This window comes from Drosophila pseudoobscura, chromosome X (genome assembly GCF_009870125.1).
Source record: "Drosophila pseudoobscura strain MV-25-SWS-2005 chromosome X, UCI_Dpse_MV25, whole genome shotgun sequence".
In the NCBI taxonomy this organism is placed as follows: domain Eukaryota; kingdom Metazoa; phylum Arthropoda; class Insecta; order Diptera; family Drosophilidae; genus Drosophila; species Drosophila pseudoobscura.
In genome coordinates this window covers 61,064,567-61,084,401 of record NC_046683.1, presented here as the reverse complement: position 1 = coordinate 61,084,401, position 19,835 = coordinate 61,064,567, and the positions used below count along the sequence as shown (strand labels likewise).

The following is a 19,835-nucleotide window of genomic DNA, read 5'->3' as shown; positions in this document are numbered from 1 at the left end:
GTTCCAGTCAACACTGTTGACTGCGAAGGTGTGGTAGAGTGCCTGGGCTGTGCCACAAGCTACAAGCTACAAGCTACAGTTATTATTGAGTCTCTCCCTCGCCCGATGCCAAGTTAAAGTTCAATGATGTCATTACCCACTAATTCACACCTAAGTTTTGAATACTATATCTGTCACCCTCCCCCCTCCCCTCTGCTGGTTGCACTCTACTGCTCTACGGTGCACTGTGCTCTCTGATCGATATCGTATAAATATCTTTATTTGGCAAAATGAAACTCGTACTCGTAGTCGTACAGAAAATATAGAAAAATTTGTCTACCTCCCGTGGCGTTGTAGCCAACAAAATTTAGTTAATTGATTTGGAATTTCTGCCTCGTGTATCTCTTATTGTTTATGGCCTTAAGGTAGCTGTGACGTTGGCTGGCTGCTGGCTCTGCTTTGTGATAAATAAAATATGAGTTCTGGCTAAGTTTGTTGCCTAAGTTATTGGTTTTTTTGACAACGAAATGTCAATGAATTCGAATGTGAAAATCAGTTCAGAGTCGTAGATGTTGAGCCCCTCTGCTGAGGCCTTTTGTCTGCTGAGTACCTTTCAATTGTCTAAAGTCGAAACGTGGTCTGTTGTTTCTACGAATTAACACTTTTAGAGTCTCTCTCCCCTCCGAAAAAAAAGTTAATTTAAATCAATGCGCAATCTGTTAAGCGGCACCACTCGTGCGTTGCTGAAACAAAATGCCAATCGGAACCTCTCGTTGGTTGGGCTCCAAAAAGTGTTAAGTATGGGGCCTGTTACTTATTTTTGGGCCTCACTGTTTGCCTTGGCAATCAGTTGGCTGATAATTTTCATGTCAATTGTTGGCTATACTTTGTTGTTTGTTGTGTTTCTCTGTGGAAGGAGAGGAGACTCCACCACTCCTCCACTCCTCCACTCCACTCTCCACTCTTTGTTCTCTTTGTCTTTCCCTCTGCGCATTTTGAGTTGCATTTTAATTATGTCTAATAGGTTTTTGGGGCTCCAAGTTTTTTTTTTTTGTGTGTGGATAGTTCCATTTAGCAGGCCGCGTTAGTTAGCTTACCGTTGGATGCCTTTGGGTGGTCCCTTTCACACGGTGCTTGTCGTTTCTGCACACACACACACACACACAGAGATCAAATGGGAATTACTATGGATATTCCCATGGATCCATCATTCCAAACCAAAACGAACCGATACGAACCGCGAGTGACCTCAAACCCAACATTCAATCATTGTACACCACCCACAAAAAAACAGAAAAAAAAACAACAGCTTTGTGGTTTGGCCATCTGCAATCACAACAACAACAACAACAACAACAACAACAACAACAATCGGCCAAGGCATGTAAGGCCAATCAATGAATAAACTTGGTCAATGGCTATAATTGCCCCTTGCCCAAGTGTTAATGCCTTTGGATCGGATCGGAATAACTATGGAAAACGTGATTAAAGATGCTCTATGCAAAAGCAATTGTATATCGTTTAAAGGGTATCACAGGCAATGATGTTTCAAGGTAAAACACTACCAAAGTATTTGAGAAAGGAGAAGTATTGCCCTTTCTTTGAGGGCCTGCAGGAGGAGACCTTTCTTTGAAGGATAGTAGGGCACTTCCCCTCGCACTTGAACAGGGCATCCATTGGTCCATACACCGAGTGGCTGTACCACTTCCATGTTATTGAAAACGAATCACAAATCTTTGGGCTTTGGCTTTGGCAAAACGCTTTTCGCTGAAGCGCTTAATGTGGGAAAATGTCGATGAAGCTGCTGCTGCCAGTCGCCAGTCGCCAGCCTTAGATTTCGAGCTACAATTTCAGCTCGGGCTTCAATCTTCAGTCGCCAACGGTTGGGGGCATGCCCCACCAAAAAGCTTTGTCTCCCACTCCCAGAGCTCCTCGCTGACTCGCCGACTCGCTGACTATTAAAATCGAAACTATCGTACGTCATGCATATAATTACAATTACAAATGTACAGTCACAGACATATCCAACATGCATTTTTATGCTTCATTTCCTGTGGGGCCTGTGGACATCCATGGCATGGCTTGGCATGGCTTGGGGATGGCTTCGGATGGCTTCGGATGGGATGGTATCGATTGTGGAGGAGCTCTTGGCTGCATATTAATTTTCGATGGTTTTTGGGTGGCTTTTGTGTGGCGGGGAGGCGCAAAGTGCATGTGGCGGCCATACGAAATGTGCATTTAATTGACAGAAACAGAAACCCCAGAACCGGGGAATATTTTCATTAACAAAATACAGAAATACAGAAATACGAAAAGCAAAGGCTTTACAGTTAGCCATCGATCCGGTGGGCTTTAGCTTTCTTCTGACAGCCCGCGACCTGACTCTGACTCCCCCACGGACTCCTCCTCCCCCTCCTCCTCCTCCTCCTCCTCCACCTCCTTCTGGCATTGTGTGTTTCGTCGGCAAATGTTGAATAACTTTCATGTTCTGCCCGATTCCGATTCCGATTCTGTTTCTGATTTTGATAAATGCCTTTGAACAGGTTTTGCATAAAATGATGATGTCTGCCGACTGTAGATCGAATTTGTTCTTTTGGCCTTTCAATTATTGGGCCTGTCTGTCACTCCCAACCCTCCCCCCCCCAACGCCCCAACCCCCAGACTTTTGCACGTCCAGCATTCTGGACTCTGTCTTGTGTGTGTTGCATGTTGCATTTGTGACAGGCGAACGCAATAATAACGTGACTTTATGAAGTGGTAATGAAGCCATTAGGTTTTCGGCTGCCCCCTCCGAACCCCCCACCCCCCCAAAACATGGGAGTGGGCCCATCTTCTTCAATATTTACGACAGGAAATTGCGCTTTGCATTTGAAAATCGAAAAATATTTTCCATTCTATGGTTTTGTTTTTTTTTTAAGTTTTATTGGTTTTAAATGATAGTTTTATGTATTTGAGCCATGGGAAGTGCTGGTTGATAGATGATAGATTTATGCACGAGTCGTGTTTGGATTTGGAAGAGCTTTTCGAAAGTTTTTCGGGGAGGATCTCGCCCGGGGGGACTACGATTCCCCACACACTCGTACTCGTATCCGTATATCTTAAATGTTCCTTGAGTTGATTTCGATTTGCATTCGTGATGGATGCGGTTTGGGTTTTTGGAATTGAGGAAATTGTTGGCCCATAAAATGTGTCAAAAACGGGGCATAAAATAAAACAATATGCATAGAAAAATTAATCTAACAAATTATTAACCATAAAAAATCAATGTCGTAAATAATGACCACATCCTCCCTGGGATAAACGCACATTTCCTATGTTTTTTTAATCCCAATTAATTTTAATTTATTTAATTAAAAAATTGTTTACATGAGAAGAAAATTAAATTAAATATTTCTAAAAAGAGTTTGTACTCTAAATTAAAAAAAAATATATATATATATATAATATAATATTAATAGATGTTTTAAAGGAAATAAAAAAATATATAAAAATAATAATAATAAAAAATCAAAAAATATAAATATAATATAAAAAAATATATAATAATATAATATACAAATTAATTAACTAAATATTTAGTTAACTAAAAATATTAGTTTTTATCGGATTGGAGTAATAGAGATCATTAATTTATTTATTATAAAAATGATCCAAAGATAAGGTTTAAAAATATCATTAAAAAGTTAAAGAAAAAAAATGCGAAAATCTCCTTTTGGGCGATATATGGAGAAATATCTGTCGAATATCTCTCATTTGACCCGGAACCCTCTTTAGAACAATGAAAATCCCCCGATTGATCCACATTCCCATCGCATTTTCCCCCGGGGGAAACTTGAGCGTTCAATTAAGTCACTTCCGGGGGGGCAATCACATCGAATTCCACAGACGAATTCCAATCAATGAAGTGTACTTAATCGATACCTGGGATACATGATCCGGCATCTCGAAGAAATTTTTCACATTAAACTCTCAATTGCGATTTGTGATTGTACTTTTGAGTCGTTCCGTATGGATTTTTGCATAATTTCCATTAAAATGATTGTGGTTTTTACATCATGTCCAACAAGATCAAGATAGCCCGCTGATTCGTTTCTAATGAAACACTCAAACATCATCTGACACTGGAGCCAGCCCGTGGAAACGGAAGTCCCTCGGTCTGGGCCTGGCTCTGACTCCCAGTCTGTGGTGTGGGGCTGACTGTGAGATGAACGTAATAACTTAATCATTACCATATAATGGCTATAATCAATGGGTGACTTCAGTGGGTGCGGTAGGGGGCGTAACCCGACAAAAGTTCAATCCCAAATGAGAGAGTGGACTTCCCAAAAGGAGGGGGGAGGGGGGGGAACTTAGCGGTGGGTTCTACCACAATTTTAACAGTTAGCAGGCAGAGAGAGAGAGAGTGCTGGCTGGCTGTCTATTTGTTCAGCCAAAACCGAAATGACCAACACTTTTAATGATCATAGGGTGTATGGGGATTAGACCGACAGAGGAAGGAGGAGTTCCTGTATTTGTTCACCATTAGTATTTGTTATTATTGTTATTACTATGTATTTGAATTGCTCAAGAAGCTCGTCGAAAGACCACAGACCGCTCTGTGCAGCTGCTTAAAAATTAGCCAAACTCTAACTGCCAGACAAATGCACTTTGTTCTAGACGGATCCTCACACCACATCACACACACACACGCACACCTTTGCTGGCCAAGATGCAGCCAAGTTGAAAGAGAAGCCGACGAGACGACAACTTGTGGCACAGAGGATGGTATGGCATGGGATGGGATGGCTTGCCATGGACTACTCTGGGTGTTTGTGGATACCTAGGGATCGGGAACGCGTCATTGTTGTTTACACAATTATTAGGACAACAAGCTGCCGCTGCCACTGCCGCTGCCACTGCCGCCGCCGGACCGGGACGCTGGGCCTCTAGTCCGATGCTGATGTTTGCCTTAGACAGCCACTGGCTGATTAAATAGCTCAGAGCCGACTTTGATTTTCAACAGCTCCTGCTTGTATGCCCACCAGGAGTCGGTGGGATGTGAAGATATCGGGGCATATACGGTTCTGCCACTCTGTGGGCCATTCAATGGGCATCTCTCTGGTCGATCCATCTCCATTTCCATCTCCATCAGCATCTTGCGTTTCTCGTTTGAATGAAGTTTGTTCTTTGGTTGTTGTTATTGTTCTGTCACGTAATGAGAAGGCAATTTAGGCACCTGCCCAAAATGAAAGGCACGTCTATTGATCCAACCGCAGCCATATTCCTTTCGGTTCTTTTCTGTTCTTTTCTCTCGTTGTGTTTATCCAAAAATTGTGTGTGATGAAAGAACAACACTGGTAGCTGGCACTGGTCTAGTAGAAACGATTGTAAAATTGATTCATTTGCTACTCAAATGTTACTCTCGGGTCGGGCCTGGGACTCATAAATGTTTTGACGATCACGATCCAGCAGCAGCAGCAGCAGACTCCCAAAAGATGGCTAATTGTGTATGCTAATGGAATGCAATTGTGTCAAAGTCCTGAAGTACCTGGTACATCATACTTCAGAGCAGGAGGCACACATTACATTACGTGGAGTTCAGCGTAGTACTCCGAGGCACACACACAACAATAAATGTATAAATTATTTAACATTGGAGCAGCAGAGGGCGGCGAGGGAGGAGCTGCTGTGGAGCGCCCCACGTATCCCCAAAAGATGATGCCTCTCCCTGCCAAGTCAGAGGTGAGGTAACCGAACCCCGTAGGACCGTATCAACTGGAACATGACCGATATTGTGGCGGGGCCAAAACAGTTATGCCCCTGCTTGAGGGTCCCTCTTACGGGGGGGCCGGGTGCCAGGTCCCAGGTCTCAGGTTCCAGGTCTCGGGTCTCTCTGGATCATCGATTAATGCCAATGCACATTTAATGCACATATTTGGCTTTTTGTGTGCCACTCGATTGCTCTTTTCATATCGTCGTGACGTACGTGCCGCGACCAAAAGTTTTCAGACTCTGTCTCTGTCTCTGGATCTGCAACTGCAACTGCAACTTCAACTGTTCCTCTTACCAACCTCCTGTCCTGTTCTGTCCCGTCCTGTCCCGTCTGTGATGTTGTCATGTCAGGAGGTGATATAACATGGTCTGCAGTTATTAAACCACAACAGATACGAGTTGCAACGGTAGCTGGGATTACTCTTGTTCTTGTTTTTTTGGTGGTAGCATCTCTGAGATACTTTCCTAGGCGCTGCAGACCCGACTAGTGGGAGAATCTACTACTAAAAGGAGACATAAGATCGATTCTTGTACTCTTTTCTTAGCTCCACTTTGGCGTCAGATGTTTTTGGGATCTGTCTCCCCTTAGGGCCTGCTGGGGGCCCTTCATTGAGAGCATTTTTTCAGTTGATTTTCGATTCCCGAGAAACGCCACAAATAAAACGTCGAAAAGGAAGAAAAGAAGACCAATCCTGCAGCTGAGGCTGCGGCTGGGGCCGACGAGCGGCGACCGACGAGCGGCGAGCGGCGAGCGGCGAGTACCAGTACGAGTACGAGTACGAGGCTCATTCATTTATGGCTAAGTCACGTTGGAATAATTTGTTTTATGTTAATCCTGAGCATGGGGCACATTGTAAGCGGAGTCCGCGAGAGCCGCTCGTCTTCGTTTCGTTTTGCAATGGAACTTTTTCTTTTGCCCACTGCCACAGCGATTCTCTGTCTGTGTGTGTGTGTGCCCCTCAATGAATTGGAATTTAATTTGAGTATTTGCGCAAATACAAAATTTCCCAAATGCGCCAGCAACAACAAGAACGACCAATGACAACAATATCGTGGTGCCCAAAAAAAAAAACAAAACAAAGAAAAAGCCCAAAGGAAACACGGACCGGGCCCAAAGAGGGGAGACAATTGATGCCTCAGGAACCCCCGCTCGAAGAATGGCAGGTGGCAGTAGTAGTCGTATCCGTATCCTATAGATACAAAGATATTGTATCTACTGCAGCACTCACAGTGCTTTTTTGCTTTTTTTTTTGGTGCAAATGTGGCCCGCACGCAACAATTTGCTACTGGAATTCCTTTTGGCCAGTAGCCCCCCCCCCCCCCCCCCCCCCCGCCCCACACTCCCCCCCGCTCGCATTTAATGCCGACTTGGATCGGTGGAGCTGAAGCTGGAGCCTGGCCATGTAAATTGAGGCAGCAACTGCTTAATCGTGAGCGAATATCGAATATTGAAAGCTTTAACCCCTTTTTGGACTGGGTCCTACAGTCGATGCACAGCGACGAAACACCACTGCCATATACTCTTTGATCTCTGCATAGAAACCCACAGATGGGACCCCAAAAAACATGCGTGGAGAACCTCGGAACACTCGAAGTCTTTCCAAAATACTTGTATTCATTAATTTTCACTAATATCTTCATTTAGCAGGGCCCTCAAAGGGCCTCTGGGTGGCCTCTCCTGGGCTCTCCCCGCCTCTGCGGAAGTGGACGTTGACGCCCACACGTTCTCCTACCCATTCCGATTCGATTCGATTCGATCTTTTAAGAGGATTATGCCACTTTTAATGTGAGTGCAAAATAATGCCAGACAGCCAGACAGTGTCCGAAATAAATTGAGAACTTAATTCCGGCGGAAATACCAAAAAGAAAAGGAAAGAAAGACAAGAAAGAAAGGTAAAAGGGAAACGGGCATTTGCCATTTTATGGCCAGAGATGATCCCATAATTAGGGTGCCCAGAATTCGCACGGCATGCTCAATTTCCAATTGAAAATTGTAGCAGAGTAAGACATCAATTATCTGCAGGAGATGGAGGAGATCGAGGAGATCGAGGAGGTCTCTTCTGGTGGCAGGGCAAGGTGTTTTGTTTTTGGCAGGTATCCCTCTGCCTCTGCCGCTTGCCTCTGCCTCTTGCCTCTGCCTCTGCCTGTGCGTGTGTGGCCCTTGGGTTTGACCTTTGACAAATGAGTCGTGATGGATGGCAGGCCAATTTTTTGGCAGATCCGAGCCAAGCGCCACACATTTTGATTAATTGGCGGGTGTGTGTGTGCGTGTGTGTGGGAGATCTTCAAAAGGAGTGCCATCTGTGGCCTGATTGATCGAAAAGGCGAACCCAGAACTCAATAGAGTTCTCTTTTCCCCCCGTTGGCAAAACTTTCGAAATTCCAAATCGCAAACCAAATTGTGGCCTGTGCCTTGATTTCCAATAATAATAACGTTCGTCTATTAAAACTTCATAATTGTACCAATAACCAAACAAAAAATGAAACGAAAAATGGCTTGGGTTTTGCAATCCCGAATGTAATGCGACTGGCCGGGGGAGAGGGGACTGTAAAAACTGTATCCCCAGAGTCCCCAAAGAAAAGCAAAGCTAATTGAGTAAACCAGACACGTATCGCAAATAAAACGATGGCACAAATGAGACTTCAATGGAGAGTGAGGCAAGCGGCAAGTGGCAAGAGGCAGTAAGCAAGAGGCAAGAGGCAGGAGGCAGTCAACAGTCGACAGTCGAATGGGAGATAGATATAGTAAGAAATCATATGTCTTATTTTGATATTTATGCGTATGCCAGAGCCATTTTTGGCGACCTAAGCAAATAGGGGCAGCCATGGAAGGGGGGGCGACTTCCACTCTGTTCCACTGTGCCACTGGTTGGCTGGTTGGCTGCTTGGGTCATTGGCTCTTGTGGCGGCCTGGCCACTTTGCTCGACCCAAATCTGGCTTTAAAGTGTTGACCATAAGTGTCTGATTGTTTGTGTATCATAATACAAATCCCCTCCCCCCCGCAATGCCCCCGCAATGCCCCCGGCCCAACTGTAGTACCGATTCCAGTGCGTAAGTACAGTAGAACCAATTATGGATTTTATAAAACAAATGCGTCTTGCATGTTAATGAGGCATACGCGCTGTCTCGGATTCGATGGGGCTTTTTGGTTATGTTCGTTCATCATTTCTGCCTCTGCTGCCACCGCTGCTGCTATATGGAATGGTGGCCCATAAATTTCCAAATGATTTACTTTAGTTTCGTGTGGAATTATTTGATCGTTTGTTGTCGTTGTCGCTGTCGCTGGGGCTGTCGCTGTGGCTGGTTGTCGACAGTCGTGGCTCGCTCCTCGGACAGCAGCGGAAATGTGATTAAAAGCATATTTTATATTTAGTTGTGGAGACACTCCAAAACTTCTACTCCTCTCATCGTCTTGATGGCTCGAAAGGCGTTCTCGTGTGCGTGCATCGCATGCAAATGGGTTGGAAGGACAGACACAGATACAGATACAGATACACGTAGCAGAGGCAGAGGCAGCGCCAGAGGGACAAAGGGAACTGCAGACAGATCTGCAGTGAAAAGAAGCCACAGCCAACTGAGGACGTGAGACGATCGACCCCCTGTAGCTATGAGTGTTTATGTCAACTGCAAGCCTGATGACAGCCATAATTCTGCTTACTCCCAAGGCAAACCAAACCGAACCGAACCGAACAGACAGACAGATTCCAATCAGTGGCTGGCCGAGAAGAAAAGCCCCAGCAACCAGCCCCAGCCCCAGCCAAAGCCCACACCACAGATGAGCATTAACCAGGCCTCAAGGTCCTGTCTTGGCCTTAAATGGTGGCAGAATATGAATGAATATTGAATACTCTACGATGAGGAGACGATTGGAAGAGGTCTGATTGATGGGAGAGCTCTCTACAGAAGACAGAAAGGAAGGCCCACACTTTGTGGCAAACGCCTCGACTGCCCCGCTATGCCCCAAAGACTACAGGGTACCCTCCACACACAGGGTACAAAATAAGTGCAAAACGTCAACGCCATGGGCGCAAAATTGTTATCGCCATCATTTTCGGATATTTAGTGGCAGAGAGTGTTGTCGGCGACACTCGCCCGGGCACAGTCCGTCCGTCTGTCTGTCTGTCCATCCTCAGGCCTCAGCCTCAGCCCCAGCCTCAGCCTCAGCCTCAGCCTTAGCTCTGGCCTCTGCTTTTGGACGGTTTTGTGGTCACGCTACGGAAAACCGAAACGAAATTGTAGCAACGGAAGCAGGGCCAAAAAGAGCTCAAGAGCAACGGCAGCAGCAGCAGCAGCTCCCACGGTAGCCGGCTCCTGCCTCCATTGAGAACCTTTTGCCAAAGGCCAGGCGGCCAAATTACGCGGACAGAGAGTGGCTTTGGCTTGGTTTCGGTTTCGGTTCGGGCCAAAGTTTTTCTCATGGAAAAACAATGAAAAATGCTCTGATCTCTTCTAATTTTCGGGGGCTCTTCCTGCTCCAGTTCAAGAGAGAGAGAAAGAGACCCGCACGCAAGCCCCCAATTACGAAAAATGTGGAAGTCCCACAAAACATCAAGAGTCTGCGCGGCGGGGGGAGTGGGGAGGGATAGGGGGGAGCTGGTAGCTCCCCAAAACAGTTGCTGACATGTCGCAGAGCATTAGATGCAGATTGTGCAAGGCCCTAACTCGAAAATAAATCAATGACCGCCCGCCCGCCCCGACCAACGCGCAAATCGATATGCAATATTGGAAAATATTGTTATGGAAAATCGTTGCGACTTCGGCTTTGACTGCACTGCCCCCAGATGCAGATACTCGCCGTATGAGATGCAAACGAGATACAAGATACAGAATACAGACTACGGAATACAGAATACAGAATACACATGTAGCAGTCAATGACTCACTCAGTTATTGTTGCCGCGATGATTTATCTGAGCGCAAAGTAGTTGAGGCGTTGAAATTGGGCGCAAATCGAATGGTACGAGTATCTGTGCCCCAGCAGCAGCAGCGGCAGTGGCAGCGGCAGTGATGAGGGGGCTCCATCACTGCGATTGATGATTGCAAGAGTAGCAGTGACAGTTGGAGTGACAGAGTATCAGTCCCAATTGCAATCACAGAGTCACAAAAATAAACAATTGTAATTATAATACCAGAAAACATACTGAAAGGAGTGCAAATTGATTCAAATACTTCAAAATACCAGAAAATACCATGGGAAAAAAATAATAAATTAAAGATTAAGCTTAACATCTTAAGGGTTACAGTTAAAAGTAAAAAATACCAGAAAATACTATAAAAAATACTACAAAATACCGAATATTTGGATTGTTTGACTCTTTTTCGCCTATGTTAATATTTGCGTAGAAATTGCATTTCAATTTTAAAAATACCAGAAAAATTACTGGAAAATACTAAAAAAAATACTTAAAATATAGAATGTTTCGTCTTTTGCCTCCAAATACAATTTGAAATTTAATTTCCATAACACCAGAAAATACTAAAAAAAATACCAAATACTTAGATTTTGAGTGCCTTTAAAACTTGCAAAATAAAAACAATATATTTTATAAAATACTGAAAATAACCCAATAGTTTGCGCTTTAGGTAGAACTTGAATTTCCATAACACCTGCAAATACTAAAAAAAATACTAAATACTTAGATTTTGAGTGCCTTTAAAACTTACAAAATAAAAACAATGTATTTTATAAAATACTAAAAATAACACAATAGGTAGAACTGATTAATCAGAAAAAAATACCAAAAAAAAACTTACAAAAATCAGTGAAATGGAAAAATAGTACAGCCAATGAATATTGAATGTAAAGTGAATGAAATTGGCATTGGCCGATTGGCAGTGACATTTCCGTCGGCAGCTCCTGGTGCCTGCCTTTGTGGTGCCAGCTCTAATCCTCCAGTTATTGGCATTTTATGCATCGATCGTTCAAAATGAAGTCGCAGAGCCGGCGGTTCAAGACCCCAAGCCCATAAGTCACCATCGGGCCCAGCCAGACTGGCAGCAGGCAGCAGTCTCCATCTCCATCTCCATTGCCGTCTCTCGGCTTTCGATCTGTGTGTGTCAGTGTTTGCTCGCCCGCTTTAATTAACATATGCTAACAAGTTGGCCATGCCGCACTTTGTCACTTCCAAGAGCTCGAAACTTCAGCCTCAGACAGAGCCAGAGCCCAGAGTCAGAGAGCCCAGAGTCAGAGCCAGAGTCAGAGCCAGAGACCAGAGCCAGAGGTATAGATAGATATACCCATGGCTATAGCGTCAAGAGCTCGTGGGGGCACTTGGTGGTGTTGGGGGTGGGCCTAAGTGGTTTTTAAATGAAATTAATTTAAATTTTTTCTTTGCAGCAAAAACGTTTGTGCATTGGCATTAAATTGTAATGAGATCATTGCCATTTAATAAATTTACTCACATGTCTATTTATAAGATATGCAATGCCGTGAACCCCCCCTGCAGCCCCTGCAGCCCCCCAGCAAAAGGGTGTTTCCTATACGAAGAACCTTGGATGTGACTCATTCTTGGGATTCATTCAGATTTTGCCTGATTCCAAGATTTCATATCAAAAGACTTGAGACACAAACTTGATTCTGATTCTCCCCCCCCGCACCCAATCCCCCGCTAATCAGTATCAAAAGATTCCCCCCCAATTACCTCACACATTGCCCAGAGTCGAGTCTCTGGCCCGGCCCTCCCTCCGATCTGCGATCCATCTGCCCCCTCCCCCGCCCCGCCGTGGGTGCTACCGGGCGCTAGTTCCGCTTTCCAGCCCCACAGAGCCAATGCCTGAGTGCTGGATGCCTGAAGCTGCTGCCAGTTTGAGATAGATAATAATAGATTTTCTCACGCTTGATATTTCAGCCACTGAATGACGTTAAACAATGTGTGCAGGCTGGAGATACGTGTACGAGAGGTGCAGCAGCCGGCCACACGGAGACGGGGCCGGAAATCAAGACCCAACGACGACGATTGTAAGTTTAGAAATTACGTGCGGCCGCCGTTGCTGGCGGGAAAAATATTAATAAGTTACAAAAGTACGGCAAAGTCTCAGCTAATACATATGTGTGTGTGTGTGTGTCTGGAACTATAAAAAGTCAAATGATTTGCATGATTTGGCATCATTTCACACCTGTAGAGAGAGCCAGCCCAGAGCTGCAGATCTGGCAGATCTGGCAGATCTAGCAGATGTTAGACCTGCCGTAATTATATGCTTGGGGGTTCGGCATCATCTTTGCTAAATTACAAATTACGAATTACGATTACTACTGTCTCAGGTTCCAGGTGCCAGGCAGAAAAAGGTTCACAAATCAGACTCAGAGTCGGACTCAGACTCGGCCAGGGCCTGCGCCACGAGTATATGGAATTTTGTATGCATTTATGGCACTTAGTCATGCCCAAGTGATTTGCTAAACTAGTTTAGTCGCCACAGCCACAGCCACAGCCACAGAGCCAATTCCCATTGGGTAATTCCAAACATTACGCGATAAACAACAATGGCAACAGCAACGACAGCAGTAGATATTAAAATTGAACTTTGCTGATGATCTGCCGACTGTGGAGGCTGTGGAGATCTGCTAGCCGGAGCCGGATCTCACTGGATCCCTCTGACAATTGCTATTAACTAATTAAATGCATTTGCAGTCTCGAATCGAATCACTTATTGAGTTATTCAAATGAAATGCCAGCAATGTGTGGAGAGGAAACCTGATGCCTCGAAATCGTGGCCACATGAGGATCGATCGATCGATGGGAAAGCCATCAATGGATTATGATGTTAAGATAGGTCTAATGTTGGGCCATGTTTTTTTTCTCTCTTTATGGAAATTTCTCCCTCTGGCAGTTGAACTGTGACCCCTCCCCCTCCCCACACCCGCAGGCATGCCGTGTAGGCAAATTTGTCAAAACGGATTATCACCCATTTTCACTTGGCCAACAAGTTTGCTTCATGTCCAACTATTTAGGCGAACCCATTACCAGGAGGCTGGCGCGGGGCCTGGACGGGCACACCTGATACGATACTGCCCCGAATGCTCATCTCATGAAAAATTGTCTTCGACACCCATGGGGCAGCCATGGGGGCAGACCACACCACACCACAGCCGAGCAGCAGAGCACACAATGGGGGATTGGACTGTGAGACGCGACAGAGGACCGGATCCCCGGACACTCGTTGATAATTTGAGACACGAATGGACCAGCGAGGTCCAGCAAGGCTGGGCGGGTGGGGCAGGGCCAAAGAGGAGGCTCTCGCTCTCTCTCTCCATCTCTCTCTGGCTGGGGCTTCTTCTCTAGCTGTGGGCTTAAGATGACATACAATCATATTAAAAATGGTCGGCCGTTTTATTTCTCTTGCAACGTTTTTCCAGGTGACCTCTCTGCTGAGCCTGGACCCCTCTGCCCACCACCACCGCATTATTAATAATGCCCCCGGCCACAGTGGGGTCTGCAGAGCTCTTGAGAGCTTTGACCACCGCCAAAGCGAATTCAAATGCAGACTCAATGCAATTTTATTAACGCAACGACAAATGATCGCCGGAGACCTGGGGGGGGAGGATCTCCCGGTGCTCCCCACAAACAAATGCTCTTTGTAAGGAGAGATCTGGGCAGCCGAGGAGACCCTATTAAAATTCGAAAATGTCGCGAGATCACTTATCGGTGGATGGGTGGCAATAAAAATGGTGCTTTTAAAAAACAATTTGGCAGGGGCCTCTCTCTGTCCGTACTATGTAGGAGATGTTGTAGGTTGCACGTTGCAAGGAGCAGTGGGGAGGGATGCTGTAATACAAGCCAACTAAATGTTTATGGTTCTCTTCGTCTCTCCGTCTCTACGTCTCTCTGTCTCTCTGTGACCCTGTTTTATGATCTCCGAATTTCCCTAGGAATTCCTTTTGGATTTTGAGCTTCTGTCGGCTCTCAGCCGACTCTCCGAAAAAGGTGCTAACCATGGCCTAGAGTGTACGTAAATAAACTTGTCGAAATGTTGTCTTCATTTGAATTCCCACATTCTCCCCCGCAGGGCCCCGCCCCACCCCGCCCCACCCCGCCCCACCCCGCCCCACCCCGCCCCGCCCCACCCATCGCTGTCCCCGTGTCTCTGGGCTCGGATCCCCCCATTGTTTAGAGTTTAATAAACGTCTAAATCATACATTTGTGAGGCATGTGCTAAAGACAAACGAGCAGCGAGCAGCGAGTCGCCAAAAGGCGACCGATGTGGCGGGCTGTGGAGGAGGCAACATGTGGGAGTGGCATGGTGGCATGGCGGCATGGCGGCATCGCGGCATGTGTGGTCTTCTATGCAATCAATGGAAAGTATATGACATTTTGAGATCTGAATAGCTGGAAATTTGTTGGGTGGCTGTGGGAGTCCACAAAAAAGGGGTAGCCCAGGTTGGATAATTGGCATGCAACATGCAACACGACTCGAGAACAACTCGACAGAACTCAAGCCCCACACAAAACAAATCAAAATGTGTGCCGTTTCGGGCCATACGAATATCGTATGATTAATGCCCTGCCCAGGGAATAAAATCAAGATATCAAACCCGAGAAATTCTTAATAAAGATAAAGATACAAGTCACGGCAAGGGGCAGGAGGCAGGAAGGATCTCCTCCTGTAAGTAGCTGGCCTGCCCCTGCCTCCCTCGGGGAGGGCCTCTGGGCCCCTCGCATTCAAATCACGTACGGGGCGTGAGCAAACTTTAAGTTAGATTAATCGAAGGAGAAAGATGTCACGCAACGAAAGGATATGAGCATTTCCTTTTTTGAATTATGAGCGATTTCCGGCTGCCTTCTTGGCTAAATATGATTTGCAGGCGAAAAGCAACAGACAATCAATTGCCAAAGTAGCAGCGACTGGTCTGTCCCCAAAAGATTTATAATGCCCTGCGATTCAGCTTATGTTTTGATTTATGCTTCAAGGATTCCTCTGGCCATCCTGTGCTCTCACTCCACTGCCGTTCTCCCGCTCTCGGGGTCCTGGGCCACCACCTACTGTTCCCTAAAACGAGACAATGAGATCGATTCGGGCCTGCAGCTCCCTGCAGCTGTGTCCCAAACATAAAGACATAATAACCTAAATAGATCACTTGTCCGGCTCGCACCTACCGTGTGCGTGGGCTCGAGTGTGTGGTCCTTCGAGGTCCTTTTTCAGCGACTGCCCTGGCGCCAGCTTGACACTTTTTTGTGGTTTTACAATTGTACAGCACGGTGTCCCTTCTGGGCCTCTGTCTCTGTCTCTGTCCTTTTTCCCTGGAAATGAAGTTCGTTGCTTGAGTCTTTCGAAGGCATTTGAAATTTGTTGCTGGGAAATGGTTTTTTACACATAAAAAGTAGAGACAAATTTATATAGAGTACCCAGAGTACCCCCACATCTGCCATATTCCATTCCATATTTATACGGAAATTCCTGAAGAAAAAAAACCACTCAAGTAATGCAAATATTTATTATGTAGAGCACAATGCAAATCGATTCAGATACCGATTCCGATTCGGAGTCAGAGCCCAGCCCAGCCCAGCCCATTCCCGTTTCTGTAGAACCCACGTGATTCATCGCCCCCCCGCCCCCGCCCCACCCCAGGGGCTTTGTGATTGCGGTTCATTGTCCACAACGCGACACAGAGGAGCCCCCACACTCGAGAGGGAGACGAGACCCCCACACTCGAGAGAGACTCGGGAGTCTCTGGCTCTAATTGAAAGACAACCCCTCCAACCCCTCCATCGCCGCCATCCCCTCGATCCGCAGCCAAAAATTAGCTCAAAAGTTATGCAGAACTCCCGAAACGAAGAAAGAACAATATTATTCTTTGAAATATTTAAGCCAAGTGGCGGCTTAGGCCCTGCCCCAAAGCCACCGCGTTTACGCACAAGAAGGCCCCCCCCCCCCCCCTCGAGGGCCCCCTTGAGATCTTGGCCAAATACTTGGACAAACAAGACCCAAAAAAGGCAAATAAATGCAAATCAAAAGTAGAATATCATTCCATTTTGTCGAATGATTAGTCAGGGAATTTGTTGTGGTTAAAACTCGTAGAGGGGGCAGTGGGGGGCAGAGGGGGCAGTGGGGGGCAGAGGGGGCAGTGTGTGGGGGGGGGGGCCTTTACCTTAACACAAATGCCTGCTGGACGATCCAAACCGATCCGATCCGATGCGATCGATTCGCTCTGACAATTTCTGAAAATAACTTTGACAAATATTATGGGTCCAAGGGGTTGGGGCAGGGGGGGGTGGGGACGGGGCAGGCCACGGCTTAAGGCAATTAATTTCTATAATAATTTTTCAATGTAGAGCTTTTTGGCACAAAACTTACTGAAGCATCGACAATAATACTTAATAATAATAATAATAACTTCCCCACCGACAACTTAACCCTGAAATACAGAGAGGGGGGGGGGGATAGAGGGGGTTTGGATAGAGCAGGTCATTAACGAGCTCTCCGACCAGAGCACACTCGAACAATGAACAATTTCAGTTTCAATTTCTGTGTCACTGAAAATCACACAACTCCGTCTCCGTCTCTGACTCCGACTCCAAAGCCAGCTTTGTAATTGGCGTCTGCCCAGGGGGGCTCTCTCAAGATATTCAGTGGAGGGGGTATGGTAAGGGAGGGGTGGGGGGGGGGACCGGCTCTTTGGTCGTGTGCCTGGTTTTAGTGGGTGAAATTGGTTGCCTGACTTAATGCCTCTTCGAGTGACCTTCCGCTACCGAAATGTTGTTTAATAAATGCATAGGAAAAACCTTGCTGCTATCTGTTGTTGCAACACACACACTCGAAATATATATGTTGTGGCACACTTCTGTCGGAGCGGAGGCAAGGCACTACTGCCTACCGTTCGACTCATTGAACTTAAGCACATGAGCATGACTCTTGGACGGACTGTCGACTGTCGTCTGTCGAGAATGACACAGAGAACAGACCACAGAAGAGAACAGAACAGAACCGAACCGAGTGGCGGCCCTCTGCGACGTATTCTTTTGTCTTATTGTTTGGCGAAACTTTTCTGGGTTAATTTTCCATGTTTTTCAATACGAAATTTTCCAAGCAGATTTGCTGTCAAGGCCGGAATAATTTTCCACATCGCACAGACACAACAGCAGGCAAAAGAACAAATTGGTTGGATAACCTCCAAGACACAACAAGAGGCTAAAGCACTTGGCCGGCCAGTCTTTTGGAACCAATCTGTCATTCGGTAATCCTTTTTCTCAGAATTCTCCTTGCCACATGTGCCAGCCGGAAGCCAGCCCCAGCTCCAGGCCCCCCCCCCATCTGCCTGGGTTGGGACTTCCTTTCGTGGAGAAAGAAAAACTCTGTGCCGCATCCTCTTCTCATTGTCTGAGGAGGGGTCCCAACAGCTGTGTGTGTGTGTTTGCAGAACAGAGTGTCCCCACAATTAGAAATTATTACCCTAGATATCCGATTGTCTTAACTGATTGTCAATGGCCATAAATTTATTGAAGGTGCACTCGCACGAGTGCATATGAATGGAGTGGAATGAATGAAAGAATGAATGAATGAATGGAACGATGGTAAAGGCCATGGAAATATTAATGATACGCATACGAAATCAAAGCAGGGGCAGGGCAGTGGCAGTGGCAGGGGCAGGGGCAGCGATCGATCGTACCCCGGAGGCAACGGGGCAAGTGCAACGCATTTGTTGAACAACTGTTGGCACTCTTTTTTTACGTTGTGTTTTCTGTTTTTTTGTTGCTTCTTGTCGTCGTTTGTTACCCCATCATAGACCCAGCGTACCCCTTAGACCATGGTCAAGTCATCATCATGGAAATGCCTGCTGTCGTTGCCGGTCGCTGCCAGTCGCTGCCGTTGACTTAGAATACTAATTCCAGTTCAGGCCCTGTTCAGGCCCTGTTCTTCGGGCCGGATGTGGTGACATTTGGTCGATCGTCTAGGGCTCTCTGTCTTTCCCTAACACAAATATTGGTGGCAATAAAAAGCTAATAAAGAATATGGACAGGCTGGCTGGCCGTGTGACAAGTGGCTGTCCCATCAGAAAAATCGAGGATTTGTCAGGGAAACCCGGCACTAAAAGGTATCCTTCGCGAGGGTTTCGTAACGTCCAACCCTGGAGGCTCTCTCTGGCCCCCGTCTCTGGATCTCTGCATTGCCGTTTAGCAATTCATAAACATGGCTCTAACACTGACGCCACTCGTCTCGGTCCGTCGTCGTCGTCGTCGTCTCTCTCTGGTTTGTGGAGCACACACCGGGGTCTAGTCCATCTGTATCCCCCCAGAAGGGAAGTAGTGCAGACAGGGCCTCGCTTATGTATGCAAAACTAGTTCTCGTTTTAGGGCCATGTCTGGGAATCGATTCGAGTGGACGAATCGAGGGAAAACAAAACCAAATGCAATACAATTTTGGGCCCAAGGAGGTTGGGATAGGGATGGGGATGGCGGCGGGGCCACGCATTTACACGGCCTGGAAGACCATTTTGCGTGTTCGACAAATTTGTAGCTGCGCCGCCTGTCGTCCACAGACCAGAGGGCCTCCCTGATCACGTTTTAATTGTACACAAAGCGACGACAACAAAATGTTTTGCTACTGTCCGACTGGCGGTCCGTCTCTCCGTCCGTCGGTCGACTGTCCGTCTGGTAGTAGACTGGCGCCTGGGCCGTGGGCTAATTAACATTGAGTGCGGGTGTGGGTGCAGGTGGGGGGGGTGGGACGGATGGATAGACAGTGCAGTGTGGGGGGGGAGGGGGGATTGGTTGCCAACGATCCAAACAGCCTGGGGCTCTGTTCCCATTCACACTCCACGCGGGGGCCAAAACGTTTTACTTTCTTAAATCGTTTTTAATTTGTGTGTTTGTCAAATGGCAATGTGAAACCGATAGACGGCATTTGATAAGATCCCCCCGAAGGAGGACAGAGGAGCAGCAGCAAGTCGGTGGGGAGACACCAGGGGCACGACTCACGCAGGGGCAGGCCTTAAACAAGGATAATATCGATGCTCTCTGGGATCTAAAGTCTTCCAGGAATATCTATCGCATCGTTTTTGCTCTCTTCACGGGTCTCGTGTCACGGCCCCATCTCTGGCTCGGCTCGAGAGATCATTGGAAAGCGCTCTTTAGGGTTAGCCCCTAAAAAGAAAAAAAGAAGAAAAGAAAAA

General features: G+C 46.6%; 1 long non-coding RNA gene across 2 annotated transcripts in view; it reads left to right on the top strand.

Annotated features, from left to right (window-relative positions):
* Positions 1–19,835, top strand: part of LOC117184708 (uncharacterized) — a 72,095-nt gene that overhangs the window by 23,917 nt on the left and 28,343 nt on the right. Inside the window, exon 2 of one of the 2 annotated variants that reach the window (XR_004470131.1) lies at positions 12,580–12,689. The exons of the other annotated variant lie outside the window; for it this stretch is intronic. This is a non-coding gene — a long non-coding RNA (uncharacterized lncRNA). The remainder of the gene's footprint in view (positions 1–12,579; positions 12,690–19,835) is intronic. 2 annotated transcript variants of the gene reach the window in all.